Consider the following 17,514-nt stretch of genomic DNA (forward strand, 5'->3'; position numbering starts at 1 on the left):
TAAAGTTGTGTGGGTTGGGAGGCATAGGAGATCTGGGAGGAGGAGTTGGGGGATGTGTGAAAAAGCATGGTTAGAATATATTGTATGATATTTTTGTTCTTGTTTTTGGAGACAGGGTGTTTTTTCTTTTGTATAGCTCTGGATGACCCCTTTGCTCATCAAGTCTCCCTCTCTGCAACTGGATTCCAGGAGTTCAGTTTCTCTGTAGACCATGCTGGCCCTGAACTCACAGAGACCCACCTGCTTCTGCCTTCTGAGTGCTGGGATTAGAGGTATGTGCCACCACCAGCGGGTGAAAACAGTTTTTCAGTAAAATAATTGTTCCTCTATTCATCTTCCATGTTAAAGCATTTGCTTGTCTGTCTTTGAGACAAGGTCTCTTCATGTAGCTCAGGCTAGCCTGGAACTCCCTCAGTATCCAAGACTGGCCTCAAAATTACAAACTTCTCGCTCTGATTGCCAAGTGCTGGGAGGACAGCCATGTGCCACCATGCCTAGCTTTAAGCCTGTTTTAAAATTTCTTTCCATTATGCTAATAAGTCATTTGCATCAAGAGTTACTTGTTAACCCAATTTAATATACAAGTTTGTTGGCCAAAGGTTTAAAAGGAATGCTGGGAAATGTTGAGAAACCCGTAGGTGTGGATAATCACTAGGAAATGGGAAAATGGCTGGTTAATTTGTGGTTGATGGAATTTTGAGAAATCAGTGCCTTTAGGAGTTACAGTGGAATCCAGGAGGAGGGAGAGAAAACGTAAAGCAGATGAGTGGTGGGCATATGTGGGCAATTACAAATAATGTTTCTGATGATAATCGTACATTTTAGAAGAAGAATGTATGCTGCTACTGACAAGCAGGGTTATCAGATTTGAACAATGATTCTACGTATGAGTCTGAGTGGAAATGAAGCTCTTTCAAAACTTAGTAACTTCAATCAATATTGCTTCCACCTTCAGACATACTATTGGTAAGTGGTTTACTTATTAGAAAACAATGAGGGTGTTTTGATGAATCTCTCTCCCTGTCTCCCACTCCCTCTCAGGTGGTAGATTGCTTGCCTAGGATGCACTGAGCCTGGGTTAACACCTTGGTACTAACTGCATAAGCTGTGTGTGGTATTTCATATCTGTAGTCCCGTCAAAAGTCCAAGGACATCCTCAGGTACCCAGTATGCTGGAGGTCTGGTGAGGGATGTTCTTCTGTAAATATGTTTCTCTTATTGGTTGATGAGTAAAACACTGATTGGCCAGTAGGCAAGCAGGAAGAATAGGCAGGGCTACGAGTCGAGGAAAATTCTGGGGAGGCAGAGAGAGGCTGCAGGAGAGATGCCATGTAGCCATTGAAAGAGTAACATGCTGGGGCATTTTCTGGTAAGATAAGATCACATGGAAATACTTTGATTAATAGAAATAGGACAATGAAAAGCCTGAGCCATCGGCCAAACAGTTTATAATTAATATAAGCCTCTGTGTGTTTATTTGTCGTTGAAGGGCAGTGGGACCAGGCGGAACAGAATCTCTGTCTACAGAGGTCAGTCTGGGATGTCTGGGAACCTATCTCAAAAAACTGGTCTCCTCAGGTGTCCATGTACGTGTGTCACACGTGCACGAACACACATGCACACAAGCAACAAACAACAACAAAAACACAAATCTTAAAAGGGTATAGATTTTCACACACTGTAAAAGCATTTGTTAGAAATGTGAACTTTAAAAGATGATTTACAGTATCCATAGTTTTGTTAGCAGGCATGTTGGCCAGTGGTTTGGATTACAGTGCCTGGTCATCAGTAATTTGTTTGAGATTTGTTAGTTCACTGACATCATGGGTGCGAGGAATGTTCTCTGTTGTCTTAGATTTCCTTTCTGGCTCATAAATCATCACAAATTAGCACTTAAAATTCATTTTTAAGCATCTCATATTTCTGAAAGTTAGAGGTCTGGGATGGCATAGCTGGGCTGTCTGCTCGGGATCTCCAAAAACTAAGTTGCGAGGCCTTGGCTGACCCTTCCCATCAGCAGCTGGGCTATTGTCAATGGTTCCCAGGTTTGGCAGAATGTCGTTCTTTGCAGCCATTTCTTTTCTGGTCATTAGTAGTTGGCTTTATGTCTGGAAGCTCGCCTGTGTTTTGCATTGGCGCTTCAACCTCAAAGCAGTCCCAGTCATTGAGTCCTTCTCAGGCACACGATCTCTGGGACATATGTCTTCTGCCATCTGCTGGGAGGCGGTCTGCCTCTAGGGACTCTCTGGTAGTCAAGTTCACCTGGGAAATGTCCCCATCACCAGGACAGGTCCATGTGGCATAATATCCCTGCAGAAATGACAAAATTCATAGTCTCTGTGGGTGGAACAGAGAGCTTTGGGGCTAAAGGTTTAGAATTTATGTCTTCTGTGTGTAACACCTGAAACAGGAAAGTGTGGCTGCTGAGCATAGTGTAATGTAGTGATAAAGCAGAAAGGAAGTGTTCTTTCTACCAGGACTGTGTGCATGCTGCTACCTCATTGAGAGTTGATTTTAAAACACAAATGACAGAATATAAACACACAAACTTTTAAAATATGTGTGTGTATGTTTTGTATGTGTCTGTGTATGGGTGTGGGCATGCATGTTCCAGGGGTGGAGGTCAGAGGACAACCCAGGTATAGGTCCTTGTCCTCTTGTTTGATTCAGGCTCCCCTATTCATTGCTGAATACATACAGCATCCAACCTCTGGGGTTTTTCTCTCTGCCTCATTCATGTCTTATCCATGGGTCTGCTACCTTGCCCAGCTTCCTGTGGGCTCTAAGAATCTGTGCCTTCTCCAGTAAGCTGTCTCCTCATTCCCCAAATCACACAAACTCTACCTGTGAAATCATAATGCCCAGATTAAGTCAATAATGGCAGCTAATACTCTAATGATCTGGAATCAATCTCACTGGGGTAGTTTTGTTCTAGGTGTCTTCCCACAGAATCTCCCTATGTAGTTCATGCTGGCCTTGAACTCAAGAGCATCTTGTACCTGAACCTTCAGAAAGCAAGATCATAATTTGAAAAATGAGCATGGAGACACTTTTGATAAATTTGAAGACAATGAACTTACCAATATTTTCTACAACTATTCTCATGACGTTGATAAATGATACAGATTTTGGCTAACATTGTAGTGAGATAAAATTATTTATTATTCTGAGGTATTTTCAGGGAGAAACATAATGATAAAATTCTGGGTTGCTATGATGTTGTGTGGTTTAAAAGAAAAACAGTGGACTAGAACACATTGATTTCTTAATAAAACATCTTTTAATAAAAGTACTGGGCATTTTCTAAGATTTCATTAGCAAAATTTATTTATATACCACTTCCCCAGTGTGCACCATGTTCTGATGGAAGTTATTAAAAATCTCTCATAGTTCTTTCTTGTTGTTGCAAAAGAATTGGAGAATACTATGGTTAGTTCTATAAAAAAGCCACTATAATTTAATGGAATTCCATATAAGAAACATTCAAATGAACAAATAAGGATTTGATTCCATGAATATGTCCTTTCAAAATTTAATGGCTCCTCCATTCTGAGAGAAAATGTGAAATTGAATTATTAAAGAAAATGAGCAAATCTGTTTCTGGATTTAGCCATAACCATGGTGCTCTCCTTTCCAGTGCTTGACAGCAGCTGAATAGTTGACTGGAAGATATTGGGTTGAAACAGTAAATTTGCATTTCTATTTTCTCACAAGACATTTTTTGCTGCAACAAGAGGGCAAAATAACTAAAAAAAGTTAGAGAATTATGGATTATTAGATTAGTATTATTTTTAATAATAGTAGTGCTCATTATATATAACTGTATTATAACAAAATTTTAATATTAAATTTATTATTGCTAAGGAATACTATGTAAGCATCAGTTCCTTTTTCTTTTCTTTTATTTCTAATTTTTATTTAAATTAGAAACAAGATTGTTTCACATGTCAATCCCAGTTCCCTCTCCCTCCTCTGCCTCCCCACTAATTCCCTATCCCATCCCCTTACTGAGGCTTTCCACGGGGGATCTTAAAAGTCTATCATATTCTTTGGAGCAGGACCTAGGCCCTCTCCTGTGTGTCGAGACTGAGAGAGTATCCCTCCATGTGGAATGGGCTCCCAAAGTCCATTCATATGCTAGAGATAAATACTGATTTGCTACCAGAGGCCCCATAGATGTTTGAGGCCTCCTCATTGACACCCACATTCAGGGAGTCTGGATCAGTCCTATTCTGGTTTCCCAGCTATCAGTCTAGGGACCAAGAGCTCTCCCTTGTTCAGGTCAGATTTTTCTGTGGGTTTCACTGGCCCGGTCTTGACCCCTTTGCTCATCAAGTCTCCCTCTCTGCAACTGGATTCCAGGAGTTCAGTTCAGTGTTTAGCTGTGGGGGTCTGCTTCTACTTCCACCAGCTGCTGGATGAAGGCTCTGGGTTAGCATATAAGGTAGTCATTAATCTTATTGTTGGGGGAGGGCATTTAAGGTAGCCTCTCCACTGTTGCTTAGATTGTTAGTTGGTGTCAACCTTGTAGAACCTCTTGACATTTCCCTAGTGCCAGATTTCTCTTTAAACCTGTAATGGCTCCCTCTATTATGGTATCTCTTTTCTTGCTCTTCTCTATTCTTCCCCTGACTCAACCTTTCTGCTCCCTCATGCCCTCCTCTCCCCTCCTCTTCTCCCCTTCTCTTTCTTCTAGCTCCCTCTCCCCTCCCTCACTGCTTCCAATTTGCTCAGGAGATCTTGTCCTTTTTCCCCTTCTCCAGGGGTCCATGTATGTCTCTCTTAGGGTCCTCCTTGTTTCCTAGCTTCTCTGGCTATGTGGATTGTAGGCTGGTAATCCTTCGATCTATATCTAAAATCCATATATGACTGAGTACATACCATGTTTATCTTTTTGTGACTGGGTTACCTGGCTCAGGATGGTTTCTTCTAGTTCCATTCATTTGCCTGAATTTCAAGATTCTGTTTTTTTCCTGCTGAGTAGTACTCCACTGTGTAAATGTACCACATTTTCTCTATCCATTCTTCAGTCGAGGAGCATCTAGGTTGCTTCCAGGTTCTGGCTATTACAAATAATGCTGCTATGAACATAGTTGAACAGATGTCCTGTTGTATGAATGTGCTTCTTTTGGGTATATGCTTAAGAGTGGGATTGCTGGGCCTTGTGGTAGACTGATTCCCATTTTCCTGAGGAATTTCCATACTGACTTCCAAAGTGGCTATATGAGTTGGCACTCCTACCAGCAATGGAGGAGTGTTCCCCTTTCTCCATATCCTCTCCAGCATAAACTGTCATTGGTGGTTTTGGTTTTAGCCATTCTGATAGGAGTAAGATGGTATCTCAGAGTTGCTTTGATTTGCATTTTCCTGATGGCTAAGGATGTTGAGCACATTCTTAGGTGTCTTTCATCCAGTTTAGATTCCTCTATTGAGAATTGTCTATTTAGTTCTGTACCCCACTTTTTAATTGGATTATTTGATATTTTGGTGGCTAGCTTCTCGAGTTCCTTATATATTTTGGAAATCAGTCCTCTGTCAGATGTGGGATTGGTGAATATCTTTTCCCATTCTGTGGGCTGCTGTTTTTATTTGTTGACTGCGTCCTTTGCCTTATAGAAGCTTCTCAGTTCAGGAGGTCCCATTTATTAATTGTTGATCTGTGTCTGTGCTATTGTTGTTATGTTCAGGAAGCGATCTCCTGTACCAATTCGTTCAAGGGTATTTCCCACTTTCTCTTCTAATAGGTTCAGTGTGGCTGGATTTATGTTGAGGTCTTTGGTCCATTTGGACTTAAGTTTTGTACATGGCGATAGATATGGATCTATCTGAAGTCTTCTACATGTCAGCGTACAGTTACGCCAGCACCATTTGTTGAAGATGCTTTCTTTTTTCCATTGTATAATTTTAGCATCTTTGTAAAAAATCAGGTGTTCATAGGTGTGTGGGTTAATATCAGGTTTTTCATTTCAATTCCATTGGTCTACTTGTTTACTTTTGTGCCAATACCAAGCCATTTTCAGGACTGTAGCTCTATAACAGAACTTGATGTCAGGGATGGTAATGCCTCCAGAAGTTCCTCTATTGTACAGGGTTGTTTTAGGTATCTTGGGTCTTTTGTTTTTCCATATAAAGTTGAGTATTGTTCTTTGAAGATCTGTGAAGAATTGTGCCGGTATTTTGATGGGAGTTGCATTGAATCTGTAGATTCCTTTTGACAACATAGCCATTTTTACTATGTTGATTCTACCTTTCCAAGAGCATGGGTGATTTTCCCATTTTCTGGTATCTTCTTTCATTTCTTTCTTTAAAGACTCTAAGTTCTTTTTATACAGGTCTTTCACTTGTAGGTTAATGTTACCCCAAGGCATTTTATGTTGTTTGTGGCAATTGTAAAAGCTGCTGTTTCTCTAATTTCTTTCTCAGCCCATCTATCATCTGTATGTACTAGGGCTACTGATTCTTTTGAGTTAATCTTGTATCCTGCCACTTTGCTGAAGGTGTTTATCAACTGTAGGTGTTCTCTGGTATAATTTTTTGGGTCACTTATGTAAACTATCATATCATCTGCAAACAGTGAAAGTTTGACTTCTTCCTTTCCAATTTGTATCCCCTTGATCTCCTTTTGTTGTCTTCTTGTTCTAGCTAGAACTTCAAGTACAGTATTGAAGAGATATGGAGAGAGTGGAGAGCCTTGTTTTGTTTCTGATTTTAGAGGAATTGCATTGAGTTTCTCTCCATTTAGTTTGATGATGGCTGTTGGTTTGCTGTATATTGCTTTTATTTTGTAAAACATAATATACATACTATTTTACCTTTAAAATACATATAGTATATAATATGTTTATAAATTATAGATATCATGTAGAAATATCCCTCATTCAACTATTAAAAATTACTGAACATCAGCTATGTTCTAGGCACTATGGAGAGGTAATAATAATAATAGAATAATCAGTAGAAATATTTTATCATATGGAAATTGAAGGTTAGGAATTAAACAATTTTTCATGTTGTAGCTAGTTCTAGATCAGAATATGCACCAGGTAGTCTGTCTCTAGAGATAAAGTTCTTGCTGCAATTCTTCAAACTATTCTGTAGTCCCCTTTTCCTCATTCAGCTTATATTTTACTGGTGATATCATTTTAATCATAAAGGAACATATTCACCATTGCAACCACTCTTATATTTTAGGAAGAAAAATAATTTTCTGTGACAGCTATTAGAAAATGCCATTTAGGTTTAAATGTATGGGACGGTCCTTCAGAGGAGACTTTGGATCAGGGTGGGGGGTAAATTGGTAAGGGATGAGCTCGGGATTTCACGTTGAGAGAGCTAAATAGAGTGGATGTTCTAAAGTGGAGCGAGCAGGATATGTTGAGGAAACTAGAATAAAGCACTAAAGGGGAGAGGATCGTGGGGGTGGAATGTAGCTTTGAAGGACTCAAGTGTTATATTCAGAACAAGGGGAAATCACTGGCTTAGCATTTACTCTTTTAAAATTGTCAATTATCATTCAGAGCTGTGTAAGTTACTTTTCCATTATGCTGTAGGACCATGACCAGAAGCCCTCTAAGGATGAAACAGATGATTTTGGTTTACGCTTCTAGAGGAACAGGTCTCTCAAGGTCAGGATAACTTGGAATGGCAGCAGAAACAGAAAACTGGCTGGTCACAATTTCATTTGCACACAAAAAGTGGGATAGAGGATATGGGATTAGAGGGCGAGGGAGGGAGAGAGACAGAGAGGGAGAGAAGGAGGAGGGAGGGAGGGAGAGAGAGAGAGAGAGAGAGAGAGAGAGAGAGAGAGAGAGAGAGAGAGAGAGAGAGAGACTCTAAACTCTCAGCCCATCAGCCCACCCTTTGGTGACACATTTCCTCCATCAAGGCTGTATTTCCTGAAAGTTCCACAAACTCTCCAAGCAGCACCACCAAGGGGGCCCTAGTCTTAAATTACATGGGCCTGTGCAGGACATTTCTCATTCAAACCACAAGGGTGTACTTTAAAGAACAGATTTGAAGGGCAATGTGTGTTGACAAACAAGTAGGATGCTTCTTCAGGAAATCACGTACCTTTTTTGCTTTGACTAGCTGAGGAGAGGTAGAAATAAAGATACTGTATGTGTGGACTTGTTAAGGAAGAATTCAAATTGGTGTGGTTGTGGGGTGGGGAACAGTGATAATGACAACAAGGGTAGAAGAAAAGAAGGATGTGAAGATGACCATGAAGAAACTTCCAGGGAGACAGGAAATCTGGTGTGAGACTTAAGTAGAGGAGGGCTTACAGAGACATTCCATTTCTTCAAGCAACTCTGAGGGAGAGGGAAACAGATTTTCCACCATGGAAGCATTATTATTAATTATTATTATTATTATTATTATTATTATTATTATTATTATTATCAAGAAGAATTGTAGTGCACTAATGAGCCCTAAATCAAGAAGAAAGTTGATTAAGGAGCATGTAGAGACAGTCTGGGTAGCCTGTTCTTAGGAGAAGTTTGACTTGTCAAGGACAGTAGCTTGGAAGGTGTTTAAAGTCACCTTGCTGATTTTGGAGCTAGATCAAAGGAGCCAAATTGTCTTCTGTTTCTTCCACTGAGATATGGCTTTCTGTTGTTCTCCCATCGATTCTAGGATGGACTTAGTGACTTGCTAATCAATGGAATGTGGCAGAAGTGATGCTTGGTGTTTCTGAGAATGAACCAGAAAAGTCCTTTTTTGGTTTCTCTCTGCTCTGCTTATGCTTGCCTCCTGGAGTCTGAATCGCTGGGCAGCACATCGGAGAATGGAGAAGGTCATACTCCAGGGAAGCCCTGGATAACTACACGGAGAGGAGCATGTGAACATCTGCCCCCATGCAGGGGACGGGCTGTGTTAAGTCTGCTGTGAGCGCTGAAGCCCCAGGAGATGCAGTGTGGGGAAGAACTGAGAAATACAGCCAAGGGGCCACGATGAAGTTAGGACATACAGCTCATTTGAGAGGCACAGCCATCTTGAACCCACTGAAACCTCAGTTACTCCAGCTCTGAGACTCTGCTGAGCTCTGCATGGTTCCGGATCCACAACAGGATGACAACAGATAGCTGTTTATGTACTTGTTGTCAAGGACTCTCCACGATAGCAGATAAGAAGAACCTCATTCACTGTCGCTGTTCTTTTAGATTCACAATACTCAACAACTTGACCTTAAAAATGTCAAATATATATGTTTAAAACCAGACACACAACTATGCCACAAGTAACTTAGCGATAGGGACACCTTCTGAAAATTCATGATGGGCTATTTTAATCACTGTGTGACCATCATAGAGTGTATCTGTTGGGAGAAATCCTGATTAGAGGTACCGCTGACAACGCCCCCTTGGGCCTGATCACAGGTACTGCTGACCACACCCAATTGTTCCTAGTCAGAGTTATGCAACAAGGGTTTAAGAAGGGGGAAGGCAGGACCAGGGATCTCTCTTTCACCTGGCTGGGCTGACTAGGAAGCATTCCAGGGTCTGTCCTCCTCCGGTGCAAACCTGGTCACTTGAGTGAGTACTTTTCCCCCCAAAGACTACCATTTATAAACATATTTCTGACTCCACTTTGTAAACATCAATATGTATCGGTCACTTTGAATAACTGTGACACATGCCAAAGGGATACAGGGAGAAGTTAATTGTCTCTGCTCATGGTTCAGAGGTTTCATTCCGTGGTCCCTGATGCTACTGAGGATGGGGCAATGGCAAGCGGAACCTTTTGGTGGTAGACACAGCGTGGCAGAGGCTCCTCATTTATGATGGGAAGGGGCGTGTGATGAATAATTTAGGATCCTGTATATTTCTTTAAAGTGATTTTCTCAATGACCTATGCCCTCCCACTAGGCCTTACTCTTTTTGCTGTTGTTTAATTAATTAATTGATTTATTTTGCTTTTACGTCCTGACCAATGTTTTTGTTCCCTCCTTCCCTCCCTGTGCTCTCCCCCAGACTCACCCCCTGCATCCACTCCTCCTTCTTTCTCTTCAGAAAAGGGTGGGCCTCCCATGGATATCCTCCAGCCACAGCATATCAAGTTATCAGGTGGCAGTGAGACTGGGCACCTCCTCTCCTATTAAGTCTGGCCAAGGAAAGCCTTTCAGAGGAAAGGCTACTAAAAGCAGGCAACAGAGTGAGAGTCCCACAAGAAGATCAAGTTAAACAATGGTAACATACATACAGAGAGCCTATGTCAGTGCCATGTAGACACCCTGGTTGTGGCTTCAGTCACTGTGAGCCTCTGTCAGCCCAGTTTAGTTGGTTCCATGAGTTTTCTTGTGGCATCCTTGACCCTCTGGCTCCTATAATCCTTCTTCCCCCTCTTCTGCAGGATTCCCTGAGCTCAGCCTAATGTTTGGCTGTGGGTCTCTGCATCTGTTTCCTTCAGTTGCTGGATGAAGCCTCTCTGATGACATTTGGGCCAGGAGGCTTTACCTCAGGATATTTCCAAGATTTCCCCCAATACTATCACCACTAGAGGCCCATTTTCAGCACATGAGCCTGTGGGAAAGATTTTATATTCTAGCCATAATAGCGGAGTTACACAGGTTCAGCTGTCAGAATGTCCACACACTGAGGCCATAGAGTGCACAAGATTAAAACTAGCATTAGAGAAAATGATGCCATTGGGGAAAAGGAAACATTAAATGTTTGAAGTGGTGGCATAACATGACGTAGTGTTTTACAGAAAAGTTGTTCATAAGTATGAGGGATATGTCCTTAAATATTGATAGAAGCATGGTACAGTAAACACATGAACCAGTAACGTAGTTATAGCAAGTTTTTTTTTACTGCAAATATCTGTAATACAACACTTTTATACAACCTACAGCAGACCAAGCTTGTATACACCAGTATCACCACCAGCATTTGAGGAATGCAATGTGTCATGATGCAGGGGTTTACATGAATTTGAATGGTTTGCAGCTCCAGTAGAACCTTATAGGACCATTTGCATATATCAGTCAAGAAAATGCTGCTATCCAGTGCATGACTATACAAAATAAAATTTACTTAATATACAATTTGGCATTTCAGTTACTTAGTTGTCTATTTGACTTACCAGTCAAAATTACTAAAGATTTTTATATACTTAGTTGTTTACATTTAAATTATTAAAAGTTTTTAAATTTTATTTTGAGAGTAGCAACGTATCTCCTTTCTCTTTTCTCCCTCCAAATCCTCCTGTATACCCCTCCTTGCTCTCCTTCAAATTCATGACCTTTTAAAAGTTGTTTATATCATTAAAACAATATTGCTTTTTTTTACTCCAACATTGAAAACTGTCGTATTTTGACATCATGTCCACTTACTATGGTACAGTCATTATACTATAAAGGCTTCATGTGTTTTGTGAAATTTAACCAGAACAGGTTGGTATGATTATTTTATCTGATTTTCCAGGAAAGAAAATTGAAGCATAATGAAATTAAATAACATTGTCAAGGTTGTATAGCTAACACAGTGAATGCCCACTCAAAGCACTTGGGCTCCAGGCTGCCTTGTGTTTTTAGCCGCTTTCTTCTATCTCTTTCTCACACACATGCACACACACAGTTTTAGAAACTTTTCAGCTTTTGGTTGAGCATGGATATATCAAGTGGAGTCTTTGTCTGAGTGGGAGGAAAGAGAAAGAAGGGACCTGGGGGCACTTTCTAGGCTAGGGACAATAGAGACAGTGTGCACACTTGAGGCAAAGGATGTGGTTGCTGAAAAGGATGGACATTAAGCGTCTCCTTTCAGCCTAAGTCTAACCTTCACCCCCTCCCATGGCGGGTTAATTGACAAACTGAGCCTGAGTCGGTTTTAGGATGTGTCTACCACCTCAGATGTGCTCCAATATAAAAATCTCCGAGGTCTACTTCAATCTAAGCTTCCTATACATTTTGGCTGTGCCAAATGAGGTCTCGGGGTTACATCTTACATCCAAATACAACTTTATCATTGAGCTTTGCCGTCTCACGTATGGTCAGCTCAGTATTCACAGCCAAATCTATCACAACACAGCCCTCTCTCTTCAAGGTGGGCAGGATCCCTGAAAGCCCTGCACGCTGTAGGTGCTGTATGGTTCGGGAAGGTGCTGGCAGCTTTCAAATATTCCTCAGAAATATTAACCCACATCAACTCTCAAGGAAAGAGCATTGGCCTGCTACCAGAGCTTTGTTACATGTTACCTAGAAATATGACTCTCAGCGGGGCACTCTTGTGGCATCCTCGGAATGAATGACTCCCAGCAGGAGAAGCATCCTGTGTTAGGGGCCACTACTGACTAAGTTGTCAGGAGATAAGTCTTTAGCAGGAAAAAGTAACTTGGATTTTTTCAAAATACAAGGTTGACTTTGTCTGAGTGAAAGACAGCTTACATGAAATTAAAATATCCTTAAAATGAAAAAATACAAAGAGCACACTGTCTGGTTTATAAACTTACTTTTCATATTTTTGGTTGTGAGCCTAGCCTTTAACAGCTGAGCTATCCCTCCAGTCCTAAACTTACTTTTTATGAAGGCAAGAACATTCTATTCCTCAAAGAATGTCTTCAAGTGTCTCATATTGAACATGCATGGTTTCCAGAATAACATTAGTGACTCAGAGCATCCTTATTGTGAAATATACTGCTGATGGAACACACTTTGAATAGGGGGGTACAGTAGTATTTCGAGTGTGTGTGTGTGTGTGTGTGTGTGTGTGTGTGTGTGTGTGTGTGTGTGGCAAATGTGAATTTGTCCCATGAACAAAGCAGATATGGAGATGAAGATGAGTGTACCTAAGGCAGACATGTAGGTACATGTCTTCAGAGATGAGAAAATGTGTTTGTGTTTCTGAGAGTGGTTTATGTCAGTTAACACAAAGGTCTCCCTTTCTATCCATTTTCCTGCAGATGGCAACTCATTGCTTTTTCTGGTTGAATAAAACTCCACTGTGTATATAAACCACAGTTTTCTTATTTGTTAATGCATAGAAATCTAGGCTGGGTTGCATACCTTGGCTATTGCAAATAGTGTAGCTATAATCATGGGTGTGTGGGCATCTTTGCAGTACGTTGACATATTCCTTTGGGTGTATACCTAGGATATGCTTGTTATTGTTGTAAGCATGTGTATATTATACTCTTTGAGCCTATGATAAGTGAGAGGAATTCATCTAGATCCATGTTTGGTTTTGAAAGGCCTTAAGATCAACCCAGCGATTCCTCTGAACAATTCTTGACAGAGTGGCCTATGTTAAAGTTCCTCAGTAGAGGGCGCTAGAAAGTCATTGTGAAGGAGGAGGAGGATTCTTGGCGATGGCAGCCAGAGCTGAGGATCTGCTCTGTGACTTTGGAGACAGGAGGTGAATCGCTTTTGAGCCACAAGCCCACAACACGAACTGCCTTTGACTTTTCAGCCTTGGTCTGGTGGTGATCTGGCTGATCTGAATACAGATCCTGTGTGGTAGGTGATGTGGTGTTGGGGCCGCGTGGATCGGCTCCGGCTGCAGCTTCTCCTGACCACCCATACACCTGAAGGCCTTTGCCTGGTACTGGATGGCCAGGGCGTGGGCTAGTGTTTCCCATAAACCCCAAAATCAGCACAGGTCAGCTTAAACTTTACAAAGTTTGGCTGTCCGGTACCTGGAACAAAACAAAACAAAACCTTTTAAACAGCATCTGGATTCCTTAGCTTATCTATATGTTACAACTATTTTTTTTTTAAATCATTGTTAGTATCTCCCGTATTAAGTGTCTTACATTGATTCGACTGCATGATTTCTGTAGCTCTAAACTGGTCCAGGCAGTTTCTGGGAGATGGTCACATTAGTCATAAAAAGCAAGAAGGATGACATTTTCTGTCTTTGAATACTGGGATGTGACACCCCCTGGAACTTCAGCAGTTGTTTTTTTTGGCCAGTGGAACATTTGTGTGTGTGTGTGTGTGTGTGTGTGTGTGTGTGTGTTCATACATTCATATGCATGTCCATGTACACTGGTATATGTGTGTGTATTCTTGCATCCATATGCATTTCCGTATACACGTGTGTGTGTGTGCGTGCGTGTGTGTGTGTGTGTGTGTGTGTGTGTGTGTGTGTGTGTGTGTGTGCACGCACACAGGCACGGATGTATGGTAGAGGACAACATTGTGGGCTGTTCATCAAGTACCATTCACTGTTCTTTGGAGTCAGAGTTTCTTGCTCTTCTGGAGCTAGTTATGAAGGCGAGGTGGACCTGCTCAACTCCATCTCTTCAGTGTCAGAATCAAAAATTCCCACAGCTTTCTTCTTTCATGGATGCTGGTGATGAAGCCCAGGCCTCATGCCAGGAAAACAAGCTGGTCTGTCTTCTCAGCTCAACTTTGTGTTTTGCTTTTGTCTTGAATCTACCCTGGTGTGAGCCTACCTGCAGACTTCTCTGAGGCAGGCTGGATTTCTGTAATTTTTATAGCACAATAAAATAAAAAGCAGGTGACATTAAAAACCTTTGGGTTAGTTGTTAAGTTAGAACACATCTTAGTGATTCATCAGAAACCCAGAATGGCCTCTTTCCTGAGAAGCGGTCCTATTAGCCCATTTACAGCTTCTGTATTTTCATAGAAACTGGGTACCACACTTCAGTGTAAGTCTGTATTTAGAGTTAATACAATACCTTCTCAGGAGGAAGATTAAAAAAAGGGGGGCAGATTTGAAGTCTATTGCCAGTGTCCTATAATGAGGACCTGCAATTTGTACCCCTGATTAACGGGAAATCCTTCTACAGTTGGTGAGGCTATAGGGCAGAACGTTGTTACACAGACTTTCCAGGTGTGGTCTGTGATCTCACTGTTGTTGTACAGCCACTTTGATTCTGCTTTGGGCTGTGTGGTCACTGCAGTTACCTTTGCTCATTGTGACTTCCCAAAGGCTTCCAGCTCTCTCAGGAGCACCAGCCTCCTCTCCTCCTGGTGCCAGTGACTTTTGTGCTGGAAAAGCAAAGTTCTTGAAATATCGACCTCATTGCATCACAGCTAGACCTCCTCCTTATTCCCTCCCTGTCATGGATAGCATGTGCCATGATTGGTCTGCTGTACATTGTGTGTGAGCTGGCCTTCCATCTATTTCCTTTTTAAAAAATCTTCACAGAGTGACTTGCCCCTATAAAGCACTGCTTATATTCCGGGATTTCAGGGAATACGCATCCTTGAATCTTTTCCCAGGCAGATCTGGTGGCCTGCATGAATATGCTTCCAAATTCCATGCATCTTCCTGTGAATAATGATGGGCATGTTTCCCTGCAGCTGCCTGGGCAGTCTGGCGACTGCAAAGTTAGCACTGCTTCACCCACAGGACAGGCTTTACGCCAGGCTCACATGCTTTAATATGGAGAATGAGCTCTTTGGGGTTTGCCTGAAAAGAAATGGGATATATATATATATATATATATATATATATATATGTCTGAAGGGGAGAGAGAGAGAGAGAGAGAGAGAGAGAGAGAGAGAGAGAGAGAGGAGAGAGAGAGAGAGGAGGGAGAGGAGAGAGAGAGAGAGACAGGCAGACAGACAGACAGACAGACACACAAACACACACACACACACACACACACACACACACACACAGAGAGATGGGAATCCTCTTATTTCCTACTTTAATGCCCTGCTTGGGCATGCTGCTAGTGTTAGAGAATGAATGTGAGATCCTTTCTGTTTAGTGGGATGAGAGACCTGCTAACAGCTCACCTGGAGGGAGCAGGGTCTATACCCTTAAGACCCCTGTTTCTCACATTGTCATTATCAATAACCTACTGTTCTGAACATGTCTATCTCCATGTTTGATTTCCAACAAGTAAAAATACAAAGGTCAGCAAATTCAAAGTCACAGAATCCACTAAGGTGAAACACTAAACTCAGAGCTGAGTTTGAGAAGCTATGCATTATGCAATAGGAATTGAACCTGAAAAATCAAGACTGTGGCATCCCTAGTAAAGGACCTGTCTCCATCCTTACAGAATGCTTGCTCCTGATGTCACTTACAATTTTGTAGGAAGATGGAGAACTCCAAAGAGCACCTGGGGATGGGTCCCCATTGTTACGTTTGGTTTGTCTGGCCCTGCCATCCATCTAGAATGTACATCAATGATTTCAGTGAGGACAGCTGCTATTAATCTGTGTCAAGACACTTCACAAGTATTCTTGAGTCCTCACTTCTCTGTCAGGCTGGCCCATTAGCATCTCTGTTCAGAACACACATGATGGGGGAGGTCCTTCTGTGTATGTTTGTCTTATTGGTTGATAAATAAAGCACTGTTGGCCAATAGGAAAGCAAGTTAGGTGGGACTAGGAGAGAGGAAGGATTCTGGAAAATGTAGTAAAGAGGAGTCATCATGTGATCGCCAGGAAGAGAGGATGCATAAGGCCGTCGTCCTTGGTAAGATAAGTCCTTATAAACATATATAGATTAGCAGTTACGGTTGACAATTAAGACTGAGCTAGCAAGTAAGAAATCCTAGTCATTGGCCAGCAACATTGCAACTAATATAAGACTTTGTGTATTATTTGGGGGCCCTTATGAGGTGGCAGAACTCAGGCGGCTGGCGGAAAGAGTTATTGTTACACACACATCTAATTTTACACCTGCAAAGGCTACGACAGAGTAAGATTCTTCCCGGAATCCCCCTTCCCTTCTCACTAGGACCCCCATATCTCGATTCTCATTGTGCTTTAGGTCCTCAAGAAAGCATTTGTTAAGGTATGTGTGGCCTTTGTTTGTTAAGAGTCTTAAAATTAGGCTCTATATGAGGGTGCACACTTAAAATCTCAGGACTGGAAAGACAAAGGGATGCAGATCTCTGGGCTTAAGGCCAGCATAGTCTACATAGTGAGTCCAGGCTGGACAGGAGTATACACTGAGACCTTACCCCCCAAAAAGTCTTAATGTTTTGCATAGGCTTTATAGATTGCTTTTCAATTCTCTTAATCTCACCTAAAGATTATAGATGTGTAAAAACGTAGTCACAGGGGTCATCAAGTGGGTAAAAGCACTTGCTGTGCAAACCTCGTGATCTGAGCTCCATCTCCAGAACCCATGTAAAGGAGCTGAAGTAGTATGCATCTGTAATCCTTGCACTTATATGGTGAGATGTGAGAGTTGCTCAGAAACTTACAGGCCCTCTACCCAGAGTATGCAGCACAGTGGCAGACAGACCCTGCCTCTAGAAGATGGGGGGAGAGAACTGACTCTTGAACGTTGGTCTCTGACCTCTGAGTGCACACTGCCCATTTGCATGTCCCCACCGCAACAAACATTATACACACATGCATAAATAGTAACATCAAAAAAGTAGCTATTGGATTTTACACATAGATGGAGGATGTCTACGTAATCGTGATGCTTTTAGAACACAATCTTCTAAAAGTATTAAGTGTAAAAATGAGAATGATATGCCAAATGCGAATCTCCTTGCATCCTTTTGTCTGCATGTTAGATATGTCTGCATATCTAACATCCACATCTGTGCCAGTTCTATCACCCACACTGTTTTGTCTTT

At 41.6% G+C, this 17,514-nt stretch overlaps 1 long non-coding RNA gene across 1 annotated transcript; it reads left to right on the forward strand.

The window, feature by feature from the left end:
- The first annotated feature begins 230 nt into the window (after positions 1 to 230).
- Positions 231 to 11,155, forward strand: LOC113835333. The gene is made up of 3 exons (XR_003484801.1): positions 231 to 966; positions 8,635 to 8,873; positions 8,905 to 11,155. It is a non-coding gene; the product is annotated as an uncharacterized LOC113835333 (long non-coding RNA).
- Positions 11,156 to 17,514: the final 6,359 nt, after the last annotated feature.

Source organism: Cricetulus griseus, chromosome 4 (assembly GCF_003668045.3).
Source record: "Cricetulus griseus strain 17A/GY chromosome 4, alternate assembly CriGri-PICRH-1.0, whole genome shotgun sequence".
In the NCBI taxonomy this organism is placed as follows: Eukaryota; Metazoa; Chordata; class Mammalia; order Rodentia; family Cricetidae; genus Cricetulus; species Cricetulus griseus.